The 16043-nt window shown below is 48.0% G+C and overlaps 1 protein-coding gene across 3 annotated transcripts in view; it reads right to left on the bottom strand.

Moving 5' to 3' along the window:
• The window catches only part of MSI2 (musashi RNA binding protein 2), a 336713-nt gene that overhangs the window by 192653 nt on the left and 128017 nt on the right, over positions 1 to 16043 (bottom strand). The gene's annotated exons all lie outside the window — the stretch shown is intronic.

The raw sequence follows: 16043 nt of genomic DNA, 5'->3' as shown, positions 1-16043 counted from the left end.
ATATTTAAAAGCAATACTAATTAATTACAATCGCTGATGTGAACTGTTTGCCATTCATGCCTAATTACTGTGCAGCAAAACCACAGTGTTTACTATTAAAAGCACATCATGTTAACTTTGGGGTGAGTTTTCTTTGGTGGCAACATAATTTCCAATGAATGGGCAAATGTATATCTGTTTCTATTCATGGTTGTCTGCTAATGGCCTAGAGACGTTGGAGGAAGTCCCATTCTTATAAATAATAACGCACGTATGACTTAAATGAACATTGCACAGAGCACTCGCTGTGTGTGAGGTCCTCTGCTCAGGACGTACGTGCAGCAATCTCCTTTGCGATTCCTGATCCTATAAGATGCATTCGACTATATCACTATTTTGTAGATGAATTAACCTGACCGAGATCACACAGTTGGGAAGTCATGGGGCCAAGACTGGCAAGCCAGGCCTGCCTGCCTCCTGAGCCCATGTTCTCCACCAATATGACAGCCACAGAGCAAATGCACAAAAAGCAGGCCTGGAAGGGCAATCACCAAAATGCTAACAGTGGCTGGCTCTCGTGATAAGACCCTAGTTCTTTTTGCTTGACTATATTTTACGTAATTTTTAAAAATTCTATAATAAATATGAATTTGGAGGGGTGAGGGAGTTCTGTTTTCCTGGTTTGTTCTTTAAGGAACTACAACTACAGGTTACGACTGTCCCTATCCAGAAGCCACCTCAGTGGTGGGGGCGTGGGAGGCCAGGCACACAGGCACGACAAACACTGGCTGGCCATCTACACCAACCTTCAGAGCGCTGCAGACGTCCTTGCTGTCTGGCCCTAACAGATGGTCCTGACTTCATCACAGCCTCCCCGGGTGCCAGAGGAGTGGATGGAAGCTCCAAAAACATCCAGCCGGGAAGGACAGCAGCAGCAGGAGCCACTGGTCGATCAGCACGGCGACTGCCCTACAAAAATGCCTTTCCCGGGGTTCGACAGCACGCGATCAGCGCTTCCTCCTATTAGGAGGGCGAAAGTCCTGAAGTTCGTCTCGAAGGCAAAAAACAAGACCTTCCAAAACCAGGGCCAGCCTCTTTCCCCAGTGACCTCAGAGCAACGCTGAGTATCTGGGGGCTAAAGTGCAGGGCTACCCCGGAGCAGCCCAGGTACCATCTAGAAGGTCCTACCCACCTGCGGCCACATTCGTAGAAGCCGGCCCTGGTTAGACTGAGGACGCCTCTCAGATCCAGGAGGGGCTGCTCCCCGCTTTTAAAAGAACCACAAATGCTGAGAAAGACCTTGATGGCGGCACAGAAAAGGGTCTAAGGCACTGAGTTCAGGTTGCGAGTTCTCGGGACCCTCTCTCTCCAGTGCCCAGCTCTGTGCCTGGACCCTAGAATGTGTCAGGACTGACTGGCACACCAATCCTGAGTGGCAAATCTGTCCTTACCTAGAGAGCGGAGGCCACTCGCAGTCAAAGCGCAGGAAGAACTGGAGTAATTGGGGGACGTTTACCTACGGTGAGGGTGGGAGACAAGGGGACCTCGTATTTGTGCTTACACAATTACACTACCTGATAAAGGAGAAAAAACGTGAGATTCGAAATTCGAACACCTTCCTTGGAGACCCAGCTCTCTGCTACTCCATGAACATCGTGTGTCCCTAGAAGAGTGATTAGCATTCTAAATACGGAGACAGGTGACCAGCGGTTCCCACCTCCAGCTACACATGGACTTTTTAAAATAGATGTTCACGCTCACCACCATCCTACCCTCTAATCCCCAAAGACAGATGAATATGTAGTTTTGTAAAAGCTCTCAAAGCAATCCCAATCCACAGCCAAATTTAAAAACCACTGACACACATCTATCAAACCATCAATATATATAAAGTATAGCTATATTTACAGCCACATCTAGATATACTAAAAAACTATTCAGAATACATCAGGTACCAAGTTCCACTGCAGGGCTCAAAAGCCAAAACAAGAAACCATGTGCTCATCAAGCAGGGAAGCAAGTTCACTCCTCGGAAGTGCTTCCTTAAACCATTAAGAACCCGTCAAAAATGGGAGTCAGGGCCTGGGAAGGCTGAAAGAGATACCCACCAAAATAAATCTGTCAAGAGCATGGCAGAAGAGATTTCCACATGGATTAAACAGACAGGTTGAACTAAAGGACTTTTTAATTCAATGTGTCGATAGTTAATGACACCATGACGTTTATTAACCCCTGCTTTGTATCTGGCACTTCTCACGTGGCCTCACTTGACTCTTAGAACCGCACGATGGGGACGGTGGCTGTAAACCCTTCACTCAGCGGCGGGAGAGAAGCTGGTCCCCAGGACAGCCTCCGATCCAGCCAGGCTGCTTCCTCACAACCAGCGAGGTTCCCACGTGCCCTCCTGCCTTTGCTCCCACTGGCCCAGCCGAGAGAAATCCAGAGCTTCTCTCGATCAGAGCCCTGCAAGGCAGTCACAGCACCTTGCCTGGGCCGTCCAGGTCGGGGTGTGGAAGCAGAGGTTTGAGGATCCTGGAGCAGGCCCAGGGGGCATCTGGCACCGTTAGCTTTCCCGCCGGATGGAAAGGGTGGGCTCTCTTTTTTTTTTTTTTTTTTAAATATATCTTTATTGATTTCAGAGAGAGGAAAGGAGAAGGAGAGAGAGACACAGAAACATCAATGATGAGAGAGTCATTGATCGAGCCCGCAACCCGGGCATGTGCCTGACCGGGAATCGAACCCCGAATGCCTGGATCCTAGGTCGACACTCAACCTCTGAGCCACGCCCGGCCGGGCGGTGGGCTCTCTCTTAATCCCTTCCCCGAACACTCCTCCACCATGGTTACCTAACCTTCACTCCAAGGCTGAGAGCAGAGACCTCTATTGGAATAAGGGTTCTGTGGACTCCAGGCCTTTCTCCAGAGAAGGTTTTTACCAGATGCAGATGTAACAGGTAAGGAGGGGTGAGAAAGGCCATGAGCCGCAGCCCTGGCCTGGGCTCCGGGCCTCACAGCACTGCTGATGGGACTGAGCCCTTTCCACGCTGCGTGTAGCTCCCACGAGGAGGACTCTATCACAGCACCTCCACCTCAGCACCCAGCATATCAGAAGCACTCGACAGCCATTTATTGAATGAAAGAAATTAAAATGGACAAACGATCAAAAACCTGTGTACGGTGGGGAAACTCAACCCTCAGAGACCTTCCAGGGTTAAAACTTTATGATTACAGAAAAGTCACAAAGTGTACACTGGCGTCTACTGAGTGCAAGGCACAGGGCCACGGGGCCACACACGCAGGCAGCAGGCTGCAGTCCCCACCGAGCTGGGAGGAAAAGATAAACAGGTAACAAGCCGAACCTTTATCTTAAAGGAGCGATGCAGAACTTAGATAACAGTGACAACGCTTTCACAAGGCAGGATGGAATTGCCGAATATGTTAAAAGAAAAAAGTCACCATTTGTCTTCAGCTTTATCCTTTCTGGGAAAAACCTGGTACAGGGCAAGGAACCATGATCGCAATCCACTAAAATCACAGCCTCACATACCCACTTGAAAACATTTTATCTGCCACTATTTCTGTTCAAGACGACAGCCTCGACTCCCGGCCCATCCCGAAGCCTCCCGATGTATCACACTTGGTCAAAACAATTCAAGACTTCAGGGGAGAGACAGGCAGTGTAAAGCATTTAAAAGTCATGGCGAAACAGACTCCTCGCTCTTCTCTATAGATTTTTTAATGTTTCCAATGACAAATCTCAGAGAAATGGAAATTTTGGAAAAATTTGCATACCCCGCACAGAATGAAGCTCAGGATTAGACAATGTTCCACTGGTAGAGATGTAAATTCAGTATAGCACCCTGTGAAGCAGGTTGGCAACAAATAGCAAATCGTAAACTATATTATTACCTCCTTACTGTACATTTCCTAAAAGTGGAACCTCTGGGTCAAAAGAACAGTATAAGCAGGAGAGAAATGAACTTCCAAAGGGCAGTCCTGACAGCATCGGTTACAAAACCAAATAATGATAATGATGTTGAAAATAAGCTAAATATTCCTGAGAGTGTAAGTCACTCACAGTACATCACTATCATAGAAACACTATGGGCATCAAATATGATCTTGTAGAGCATAACGACTGGGAAAGACATTTCTGATGCCCCACTGAATAGGAAAAGCAGTTCAGCCACCAACAGGATCCCGTTTATACAAATGTGCACACGACCACGTTTATGGATGTGCATGCAGACAGACCCCTGGAAAGTTGTGCAAAGTGTTAGCACAGGTGATCTCCGGGAGGTGAAACACGAGGGGAGCTTTTACTTCGTTTACTTGTATTTAACTTTTTCTAGTATGTGTTTGGTGTTTAAGCAAAATCGCAACACTGCTAAAAATAATCTCCCTTCATTTACAGATCACCCAGTTCTGTGCAGTGTTGCACAGGCCTCACCACTGATCCCAGGAGCTGGTTCCCAACTCTACTTTTGGAATATTACAGAACACCTCCTTGTGACCCAACAACAAGCCCAGCCTCCCCTCTCCAGGATGCTGAGTGGTATTGTAAGTGAGGGCAATGCAACTCTGCTGCCAGGGGCAAAAACGCTGGTACCAGCCGGCCTGCTTTCCAACCCCCTGTAAGTGCTTCCCGCATCTGCCCCGCCTCCTCACAGCCGGATCCTGCTGGGTGACTGACCTGCCCCAGGAGGGAAATAGGGCCTAGCTGAAGATGAGGAGTTGAACCTCATTAAATTGCAAAGATCAGGTGTCCGTTCCCAGGCACAGCCTCAAACACATCCCAGAGGCTCTGTTGGCGCCAGTCCAGCCCCTTGGTCCTAAGCCCCCTCACTTCCAAGCATGGGATGCTGCTGTGAACTTGGAGTCGTCGGCAGGGAGGCCAGAGGCAGCCTTCGTGGGGAGGCAGGCCCAGCTGTCCCCCACATGAGCACTTCCATCCATGTGGCAGGAACACGATGTGGAAACCTCTACCTATGGAGCACACCAGGAGACCCAGACCCCTCGGCCTGGGAACCTCTACAAAGTGACATGTTAACGATTCCCAAGCATCACACCGCGTCGCCTCCAGGAGGCCAGGAGGCAGCTCTGTCTTCCAACTCTGAGAGCTCTGAGAAAGGTATTAAAGGACCCTCAGAAGAAGGCTGGGAATGGAGTGGGGAACCTACAGATCAGAGCACCTACTCTGTGCCAGGGGCAGGGTCCTGTTAACAAGGCCCACGGCACAGAGCGCCAGCACCCCTCCTGCAGGAAGCAGATGCACGGAGAAGCTAAGAGACTGGTTCAAGGGCATGGGGCCACCGAGTCCAAGAACTTCCCGTGCGTGCCTGGTTTCGATCTTCATCCCGCAGGCCACCTCTCGAATCATTAGTCATTCTTGGATTTGAAGAGTTTAACAGGAGACGGCTACCACACAGGGCTTTTTCTTTCCATGTAAAAACGAGCTCTGAGAACATCCCGAGCGGTTCAAGGGTCGCGCTGCCCCCAAGGGTCTGCGAGGAGAAGCGGCCCCGACACAACCAGCTGGAACATCCCCGTGACTGCCCCTGCAGGAGATGTATATAATAAAACCTGAATGCTGCAGCGTGAACTTCATACATACTTGTCCTCTTGGTTTATTCATCAGAAATAATTATCTGTGCTTGCTTTCACAAGAGCACATATTTTATAGGGTACATTAAAATTTAATGGATTTTTAATAATATTGTAACTACTGCAAGAGAAAAACTGGAAAAAGCCACACCACATGTCTTTGCTGCATTTTCGTGGCTTGGCCCCAGCGTGGCAAAGGAAGAACTGACTTGGCGTGCAGGCAGGAGAGGAGGAGCGGCCCCGAGGAAGGGCAGAGGGGCACACTGGGTGGGTACGAAAATTTTACAGCTGTACTGAGGAAGGGAGTCGAGGAAGAAGAGATGCCAAATTAACAGACTCTCCACGATGGTCCTTTCTGCTTGATCTGACCTGACTTTGGGCAACTTGGGGTCTAGTTCAAGCACAGAAAGAAGCTAGCAGTGGTCATGCATGAAACCAGACACTTCAATCGTGGAAAATCACAAGTAGGTCCCAGTCAATAGAGCACGACGCTGGGGCTGAAACATATTCCAAATGTCATTTAGTCCAACTTTATAGAAGGTAAATGCTGCCCGAGATCACCAGAGGAGCTAATAGGCCGGTTAAAATTTCTGTACCGGGTTTTTCCTGTTACCTCGTGTGGTCCAGGTTAAAAGCACACACTTAAAGCGAACTCTGGCGTCAAAGATAATGTCCTCAGTCTTCAAAAATCAAGTCCCACATTTTTATCCATTTCCAAGAATTATTATTTTTCATGAGTCACCCAATACTTTTTATTTTGATACGCATCACAAAAGATCACTCTATTTCAATTTTTCGGGAAAAGTGTTCTCTCTCCCCCTATTGCACTCAAACCCATGCATCTGAAGAACTCTTTACAGAACAGTGTCCTGTCCAGAGGACAGGAAGACCCTCCCTTGGGGCGTCACAGAAAGTTCCTCCCACACAGGTGCCCAAGGCAGCTGTCCGGGGCCTCCTGAGGTGTCCCTGACACAGACACCAATATCTATTTCTGGCCAAGGAAAGAAGCACGTGGTCTCCTGCCACCAATGGCACACCCATAGCCAGGCTGACTCACCCATTTGCAAGCCCACTGTCAAAAATAACACCTTGGCAGAATGATATTTCCTAATGTTTGACAAAGTAATATCCAAATTAAAATGAAAAAGGGCTTAAATGTCAAGTGATGACGGTGATTTATCTTGTGCTGGTTTGTATAATACACCGCATCTCGATGGACGAGCAGATTTTTCCATGACATCAATTCAGACAGCAGGCAGGTTTAATGACGACAGTGATGACCGGAGAGTGAGCATGTGGTCGCAGTTCACTGGCCCTGGGTGAAGAGCCTTCTCAGTCCCCTGGCAGCTTTGTGCCACTGAGCACGTACTGTTGTGCCCCTGGGCCTCATTTTCCTCACCTGTGGCAATGACGTAAGCATAGCTACCTGGCAAGGGTGCTGGGATAGTTATATATTTATATATCAATAAAAGCAATCAGCTTAGTGCCTAGTACATAGCAAAGACGCAATTAGTGACAGCTGCCATTAGAAAGACTTAGGATTTACTATTGCTAAATATGACTTTAACAGGTTGATAGTTCCTTCCAACTTTCCTATATAGAGCTATAATATAAAAATGTCTAATATTAAACCATATCAAATATTAAACCACTGTGTAATATGAAAGCCCAAAATATTGGACACTGCAGCAGTAACTGCCTGACAGACCGCCACGTGCTCTTTTACCAACCTGTGATTTTTACTTATTTCGTTTTATTTATTTCACTCTGTGATCTATTTTGTTGTAGGAGCATATTGTGCCTTCTCAGGAAGTAGGAAAAGGAGCTGAAGACAAATGAAGGGGGAAGAGGGAAAAAAAGAGAAGATTCTCCGTGTCCAGGCCCTGTCACTTACTGCTACTTGCAGGGAAACCCTCTCCTCCCCATTGACTCACTGTTCTGCACGTGCACCCAGCCTCCCACATGGCCCACGTCCACTCCCTACATACACACACGAGCCATAACTGTCTACAGCTGGAGATGCCAAGCCCAAGCATTCGTATGACCTCGGTGTCCAAATGCGCTTCAACAGAGGGCGAGGAGGACTGCCATGGGCCCATTAAGTGAGGACATTAAAAGCGTTGATGTAGGTAAAACACATTAACCCGGAGAGGAAGCCAGGCTATAAGCTGCAGCTCCACCGACATCATAAAAAGTAAAGAGGCCTCCGTAATGGAACCAATATTACAGCCATTGATATAAATTATACCTCAGAACAGGGGAGAAGGGGGTGGGATGTAAAATGGAACAAGTTCAAACTTCTTTTATTGTAATAGTCTCCAGTTGAGCATAATCACCAAAGCTACAGTGCGATACGATTGCCAAAACTAGACAAACATCTGTGAGATGGATTCATCTCAGAGGGGAGGCCAGCAGCTTGTTATCGTTAAAGCGGCGATGCTCGCTCCGCGATTGAACTGCAGGCCGCCTTGTTACTGTGTTTGCGGAGGCAATTGTACCAGATGTTGGCAACTATCTTCAGATAGATGACAGGCACCTGCTGTGGAGGAAATTTAGCTCCTCGTTGGCCTCCCTGATTGGGGGACAGGGAGGGAGGGGTAAGAAGGGGTGACCCTTGCAGACACCCTACGGTGAGGCTCTAACCAAAAGTGACCAGGAGGGCAGGGTAAGCTTTCCAGATGGGGGCCCTTCCATCTGCTCCAACTCAGCTCCCTGTGCCAAAGTCCTGCTAAGGATCTGCAAGGTGCTGGAGGGAAGACGGAGAAATTGAGGAGGCATCTAACTTGGGCAGGAGGAGCACAGAGCTCTGCACGATCAACTCCCTCCGCAGGTTGCTCTTGGTAACGGTATCCCAGACTCTTCAAGAGATCCTAAATTTGAAACATAGCTATGGACATTAATCATCATTAAAAGGCAAACAGGCAATTTTCAAACCATGTCATGCTGACTCAGATGGAGACAAAGACTCAGAAAGAGGGGAGAGCGGGGACAAGAGAGATAAATACCACCCGTGCCACCATGGACAAATAAAAATCATGAGAGCCCATCATTCATTTTTCAGAGTGCCCCGAATATCAGCTGCTAGTTACTGGGTGGAAATGATTCACTCCAAAGTTGGCAGGGCTGACCCAGATCTACCTTGCTGAGGGGCGGCCTAGCAGAAAGACGTCGCATAAAACGCAACCGCAGACACCCTAGACCCTGGAGATGCAAACTGACTCCGTTTTAGCTGAGAGTGGTCAACAGAGCCCCTCGAGGACTGCGCAGACGGGTTGGGTGCCGGAAGGCTGGCGTTGTGCTGACAAGGTGGGCAAATCACACTTGCCTTTGTTAAAATGCTTGGCTGGAACCTGCGATCGTTTCTGGACACGGGGCAACTCTCCTTCCTCTTGGATGATATAAGTTGAGCCAGGACACCCCATACTTGATACTTGATTCATTCTTACTACAGTTGCTGGGACAGGGACACCAGATACCAACAACTGTCCTCAGAGAGGGGCAGCAGCTGGCCTCGGTGGAGGAGCCCAGCAGGACCCAGGGTTCCTGGGAGAAGCGAGCAAGTTCCCAACGTTATTCCTAAGCTCCGGCCACTCTCACCTGTGCAGGTGACCCGCGTCCCTTCCAGGCCTCCACGGCTAAGAGACTGTCCTAGTTCCAGCCAAAGAAAGTAAATGGCTTGGTCCAGATAGTTGAAAATTTTAATAGATATGTTAAATTCTAAGTTTTCCACATCTACTGCTGGCCCAGCTGGGGCTTACTCTAATATTTAGCCACAGAACAAAATGAAACCTGCCTCTTTAGCCTGTAATTAAGGTTGTTTCATGTTCTTAACCAGTAAGAACTTCTTTGCTCTGTTTTAAAAAAAACAGCCAACTCATACTTCAAAGTTCCTAGGATAGAAATGACACATTTTCAGAGAAACACTTACTAGAGAACACAGAAATCAAGGCATCAATTTAATTTCACACTCTACCTGCCTTGGACTAATTTGTGTAAATTACATTTCATACTAAGCACCTCAGCCCACGTGACCACAATGGAGAAATAAGCAGCTTGCGTCAGGTTGAGTTTTTAGGTATAAATACATAGCTCTTTTTACTGTGTGACTGTTTAGCTGAAATTTCAATGCGGGTTTTATATAAAATTTTCCAAGTGTTAATTTCAGCATTTTCATCGACACATCAATGTCACTGGGTTTTTACAGAGTGCAAATTAATCTACATGGATCTGTTTGTTTTTTTCTTCTCTTAGAAAAATGATTATAATCAAATTCTCAGTTCCTGGGAGTGAATTAGCAGAGTAGAGGACCTGCTGCAGGAAGCTGCACAGAAGTTTCCACTTTGGCCTTCCACCTTCGGGAATGTGGTCAAGTGGCACGTGACAAGCAAACCTTTGCACACACATCCTCCAGTGGAGCCCCCTCGCTACGTCTGCCACAGCCACAGCCACAGCCACACAGGGCACCAGTCCCCGCAGCAGCGGCACCCGGTCGCCCAAGCCACAGCAGGACCCCAAGATCGCTCCTCATCTGTCCCCTGTAATGTTCCCTGTGTGCTCTGCTCCCTCTCGCTGGCCTTAGGTTTGCAGCTACTTACTTTGAGGTCCTTTTCCAAATGGACGGGAGGGGTGGCAGGAGACCACACAATGTCACCTTTCTGAAGCATGTCTAACAATAAAAGGGCCATTCTTCCAAACCAGTCCATGTGTACCCCCCAAAACCATTTTATGACTGACCCTAAAAAGACCCACAGTTCTATGAAATCACTCCTTTCTTTGAGACTTAAGCTGGGGGTGGGAATGTCCACAGGAGGGGACAGCAACTTACATCCCACATATCCAGGCTGCTGTCTGTTTTAGTAAATAAAGTTTTACTGGAATACAGCCCCGTTTGTTCATTTACATATTGTCAATGGCTGCTTATGCACTACAGTGGCAGAACTGAGGAGTTGGGACAGAGACCGTATGAAAATATTGTGCTATCTGGTCCTTTACAGTCAGCTGGTCAATCCCTGCTCTACACGGTGCTGGGCGTGAGAATGAATAAGAAAGTATGACTCCACGATCCCTAGAGCCTGGGAGGACTCAACACATACGAAAAGAAATGGTATATATCTTTTTGGTGCCTTTGTTTTAAAAAGGTATCTAGAATGAACACACTTAATTTGGAACACTTTATACGAACTTTCACTCTAGTGGTTACAAGTTATGGGTTTTGTAGAAAACCACTAAATTCTATCCTTTTGTCTGAGAAGTCGTCTTTGTCAATTTCCTCGGGCTGCCAAACCCATTTACTAGCAGGGTCCAGGTTAAATACATCTGGGAAGTAATAATGAGACTGAATATACCCAAGACACCCTGACTCATGTTCTCTGAGGTTCTCCAGCACTGAAAATACAGTGTCCACTGCCCCACCCATGGGCCAAACCAACTAACTTGGCTTGTAGCTTCTGGTGGGGTTGCAGGGTAAGATCTCAGAGAGGAACTTTGAACTTGGCAAGAAGGGGAGTCTTTAAAATCCTGGGGCACAGCCTCGGCAGTTAATTCACTTGGGAAAGGTGAACAGACATCCGACTTGAACGCTTGCCTCCCTCCCTGCTCTCCAGCTGATGACAAGGTCAAACTCATTCTTCCCAGGTCTGTGGAAGTGAGCATTCTCCATCAGTTCTTTCCAAAGTGGGCACAGGCAGAGCTGCTCTATCCATAGGCAAGACACACTGTGGGCTTCCTCCTACCCTGCACGCCAACTAAGATGAAACCCAGAATAAATGTCTGCCAAGAATGTCTCCCATTGGCACTGAGACAAATGAAGGCAGGACCATCCGTCAAAGGCTGCCGTGGGGAACAGGCAAGACGGGAGATGCAAAGCACAAGAGGCACAAAGGAAGCACTCACAGCAGCCACTGTTGCCACCCATCAGTGATGGCTGGAGCCCACTTGGCCTTCTCACTGCACTGTAGTTCTGCTTACTGGAGTCTCCACTCCTGACTGGATGCCCCCGTGGCGGGGCCCCTGCCTCACTGATCTCTGTGAACCCAGCAAAGTGCCTAATACCTAGCAAACACTCAAGAATTGGGTTACTGTAAGAATGAATAGTCAGACAAGCATAACCACCTCATGGCCTGTCAAGAACAGCTGGTGAAGACCTGTTTCTTCCCCCTCCAGCTGGTCCCATGGCCCCCGGACGGCCAGGGTCCCGACTGGCCCTGCATCCTCAGAGCTCCGGAATGCACTGCCCAGCCCCGCAGGAACTCCCCGCTCACCTGAGGTCTCCCTGACACCTGGCTTGTGAGGCAGACCAGCTACTTAGAAGAGGCTAAGGAATCGGCATAAGGCAACCCCCAAAAAGCAACTAAAATCTGAGGAGCTCTGCGAGGGTGTGGTATTCAATTAACTACGGCCAGACATGCCCTGTCGAGAAGATATGCTACAAACAGACGGTAATTAGAAAAACCCCAGTCCATGAGAAGGCAGAAACTGCTATCCAACGGGCCTTTTGAAATAACTTGCAAGTGAATTACAGCGGCTACTTCCTATGGGAGGGGAAATTATTTTAGGCGGCTTTCCAGTCCCATGCGCTCCTCTAATCTGAGTCAGATGCAAGAAGTATTTATGGAGGGTGGAAGTGTTCCCCACAGGTGTGTTTTAAGTGCAGGCCGTGCTGGAGCACTCAGTCAGCTCTAGGAAGCTGCCTTAAAAGAGCATGTTTAATGTACGTTCTCATTTGCTTTAAACTGATTTCTCATCGCAAGCAAACAAATCCCCCGCAAATACCCGCTCTCCTGCACGGACGGCCTCCGCTGCCAGGCGTGCACCACGTGCTTGGGGATGCCACCATTAAGATGGTGGCTTTCAATAGAAACTTGGCATTTATCATAGTGAGAGCATTATCTTCTCAACAGAAGCTGACAATTTGTCCTACTCCTCCCTTGAGAGAATCCAGTAAGATCACATTTGCTTCCCCTGCATGCTGTTTCTCCTCCTGCAACATTTCTTTGCCTGGGAAGAAAATATTGTGACTCCTTGCCATACTCGCTTCATTAGCATAGGAGGGGGAAAAAGCCAAAGCCAAATCCTCCCCTCGGCCTCCCCCCGCAGTAGCTCCGGCTGGGTTAAATCTAGCAGCATCTCAGATGCAGGACTTCTGCGGCTCAGGATTTGTGTGATGCTTCCAGAGGGATGGATGGGGGCAGAGACTGGGAGGGACCAAGAAACTAGTTCCTTAAAAACTCAAAACAACCCGTTTGGCATACAGAAAGTGCACTGTGCAGATGAAGGTAGGGCGTTTGCAGGAGAGGGGCAAGCCTGTTGGAAGTCAGCAGTTTGGGACTTCAGATACCATGCGTGTGTGTGTGTGTGTGTGTGTGTGTGTGTGTGTGTGTGTGTCTGTATCAGTGTCAGAGAGAGAGATAGAGAATATAAATGTGAAGAGGAGGGCTATCATCGAGCAGCCACATGGAAGCCACACTGGGCAAACGCGTCTCACAAACCCCCTGTAAATGCAAGCATATCCCCACTTAACAGACAAAAGACATGGCTCAGGACAGTAAAATCTGCAGGGCAAGGTCACAGCGCCAATAGCAAATGGTGGCCTCTGGATTCCAGCTCAAGTCAACCTGATTCCAAAGTCCAGAATCGCTCAACTCCATCCCATGGAACCCAGGTGATTCCCAAGAGCCTGGCAATAAATGCCAATGGCATCTTTCTGTTCTCTTGAGAGGGAAACTAGTATACCCACAAATGAGTTCTCTCCGTCTACCAGATTTCCCAGCATCAGAGATGTCTATGCTTTGGTTTAAGGTTGGACTCATTTTCATTCCCCAGCCCGGCTGATAGCAAAATGGCAAGTCGTGGGGAGTGGGGGGAGCTGGGGCAGGGGGACCGGCTCAGCGCCTGCCTAGTGCCCCCACCCTGGGAAGATCCATGCATCTGAGCCCAGACAAATCAATGCTCCCACGGGTTTCTGAAAACCACAGACCCTACTTAATACCTCCCACTCGGCAGGTCCATTGCTTTTCTTAAAATGAGAGACAGAAGAGCAGGGAGACGATGACACAGGAGAAGCATGTACCCCATTTTTTACCCTCCTCCTACTGCCCCTTCTCGGGGGCAGCTGTGTCTGCCCCTCACACCAAGACCCGCCTGAGAATGTACCAGCTCCAGCAAAAGCCGTGCGTCCAGCTACACCCCGCCCAGAGCGCCCTTACTTCTAAACAAGCTTTCACTGCCGGTGGAAATAGCTCATTTCTCCTGGCCTCGGGGAAATGACGGGTTGGTTCCACATAAGGAAATGCTCCAGATAACTGAATATATTCTCTTAAAGCCCCATTTTTTAAAAAGAAAGATCATAATTTTACCACTTGAAACTCCCTCTCCAATGACTGGCACAGCCCTGCCCTCTGATACAGAGGGTCCATTCATTCCACCAGGATTTACTGAGTGCCAACTACGGCCCAGGCGCTGGGCCGGTCCTGGTGCTACACGGCGAGTAAGCGGGCCCGGGGGGAATTTACGGTCTCCTCCAGGCAAAGACGCTACACGTATTTCATTTTTTTCATGATAAACCACAACTCCCTCTTTGGAACTCTTGTTATGGATTCCCTCAGCTCCTGGTTTATTTCCTTTAAGAAAATTTGTAATCACTTTATTTTTATTGTTTACATGTTTGCTCTTGGCTGGTCCTCCCGTGCTCCATCTTAGCTAAGACTTAAGCGACAAGCAAGCAGGGATCTTGTCCGATTTGTTCGCCGATGTGCCCTTGGCTCCCAGCTCAGGGCCTGGCAAGCGGGCGATAACCATGATCTGGTGGATGGATCGGTGAACCACGAAGGATGCATGCGGCGGAGACGAGGTGCCTTCCGACCTGGGAAGGACGGCGGTGTCCCTGCGCCACGTGGGCCTAACCATGCAGTACTTTTTAGGATCAAAGTCTTTTTGTTTTTATAGGTTCTCCTCCCTCTTGCTTTACATTGAGTTTATTAACATCTTCCCACCATCCTAATATTTGCTATAAATTCAAAACCCAGAAAACCAAGCTTATTAGAATCATATGTAAAGGAAAAGGCACAAGCCCCATTTCAAAACTCAAGGTACAAGCCCCACTGAAAACTACACAAAACTGAATCTCCATCTTAAAGCTGAGAGGATGCAGGAAAGACTTCTCAATTTGTGTTATCCCCAAGGTAAGTGGAAGAAATGAGTGGTAAGCCCACCCAGAGGACAGATGGCAGGGGGAGGGGCTACTGCTGGATAGGACTAGAAGGGCAACTCTAGAGGCTGAGATCTGGTCTCAGAGGATGAAAACCACAGCAGCTAATGTTTCTAATATTTATTAAGCACTTACTCTATTGCTAGCAGGATGCTAAGAACTATAGTTAACCCTTGAACAATGTGGAGGTGAAGGGCACTGACCACCCCCCAATCCTGCAGTCGAAAATCTGCATATAATTTCTGACTCCCCAAAAACTTAACTACAGTCACCCTTCGGTATCCATGGGAGATTGGTTCCAGGACTCCAGCAGATACCCAAATCCACGGATGCTTAAGACCCTTGTATAAAATGGTGTAGAACAACGCATACAGTCAGTCTCCTGCATCCACGGATTACCAACCGCGGATCAAAAGTACTGTTTTTGATCCATGGCTGCTTGAATCTGGGAACTTGAAATCTGGGGATATGAAGACCCAAGATCCATGTATAAGTGAACCCACGCAGTTCAAACCCATGTTGCTCAAGGGTCAACTGTATATATGCATTAGTTCATTTAACTGTCATGAAAATTCTATGTGGTAAGTACCATCCTCATCTCCATTCTGCAGGTAAAGAAACAGAGGGAGAAAGAAGTTCGATAACCTGCCCAAGGTTATAGAGGCAGTTAAGAGATGAGCTGGATTTGACCCCAGAGCATAAAAAAATCCATGCTCTTATTGTCAGACAATATGCTAAACCAGAGGTCAACCGATGATGGCCGAGGGCCAAATCCAGCAGCCTTCTGATTGTTGTAAATAAAGTTTTATTGGAACACAACCACAAAATTTCATTCTCATACTGTCTATGGTTGCTGTCTTGTTACAACGGCAGAGCTGAATGGTAGTAAGAGACCATCTGGGCCACAAAACCGGGAACAGTCATTATCTGGCCCTTTCCAAAAAAAGTATGCCAACCCCTACATGAAACAGTAGTGATTCTCAACGTTTCTACCGAAGAACTACTCACGTTCAACTACGTCACGGGATAGCCAGGAATACTGGGAGACAGAGGCTCATGGAGCCAGCAGCTATCCTGAACTGTCTCCAGGTCTCATGTTTTTTTGAAAGTTATACAAATGTTGTATTCTGTATCATAATATTTGTTCTAATAGAGTAAGTTTTAAACAAACAATTATAGAGCCACAGTCAGTTTCCTGGAAAACGTGTCACTGATGCGCCACTGCACACTGCTGGGCACGGCACCCCATCCACCTG

The sequence above is a fragment of the Miniopterus natalensis genome, chromosome 17, assembly GCF_054644295.1.
Source record: "Miniopterus natalensis isolate mMinNat1 chromosome 17, mMinNat1.hap1, whole genome shotgun sequence".
Taxonomy (NCBI): Eukaryota; Metazoa; Chordata; class Mammalia; order Chiroptera; family Miniopteridae; genus Miniopterus; species Miniopterus natalensis.
Note: the sequence above shows the minus strand (reverse complement) of the source record. Positions and strands in the feature narration are given on the sequence as shown.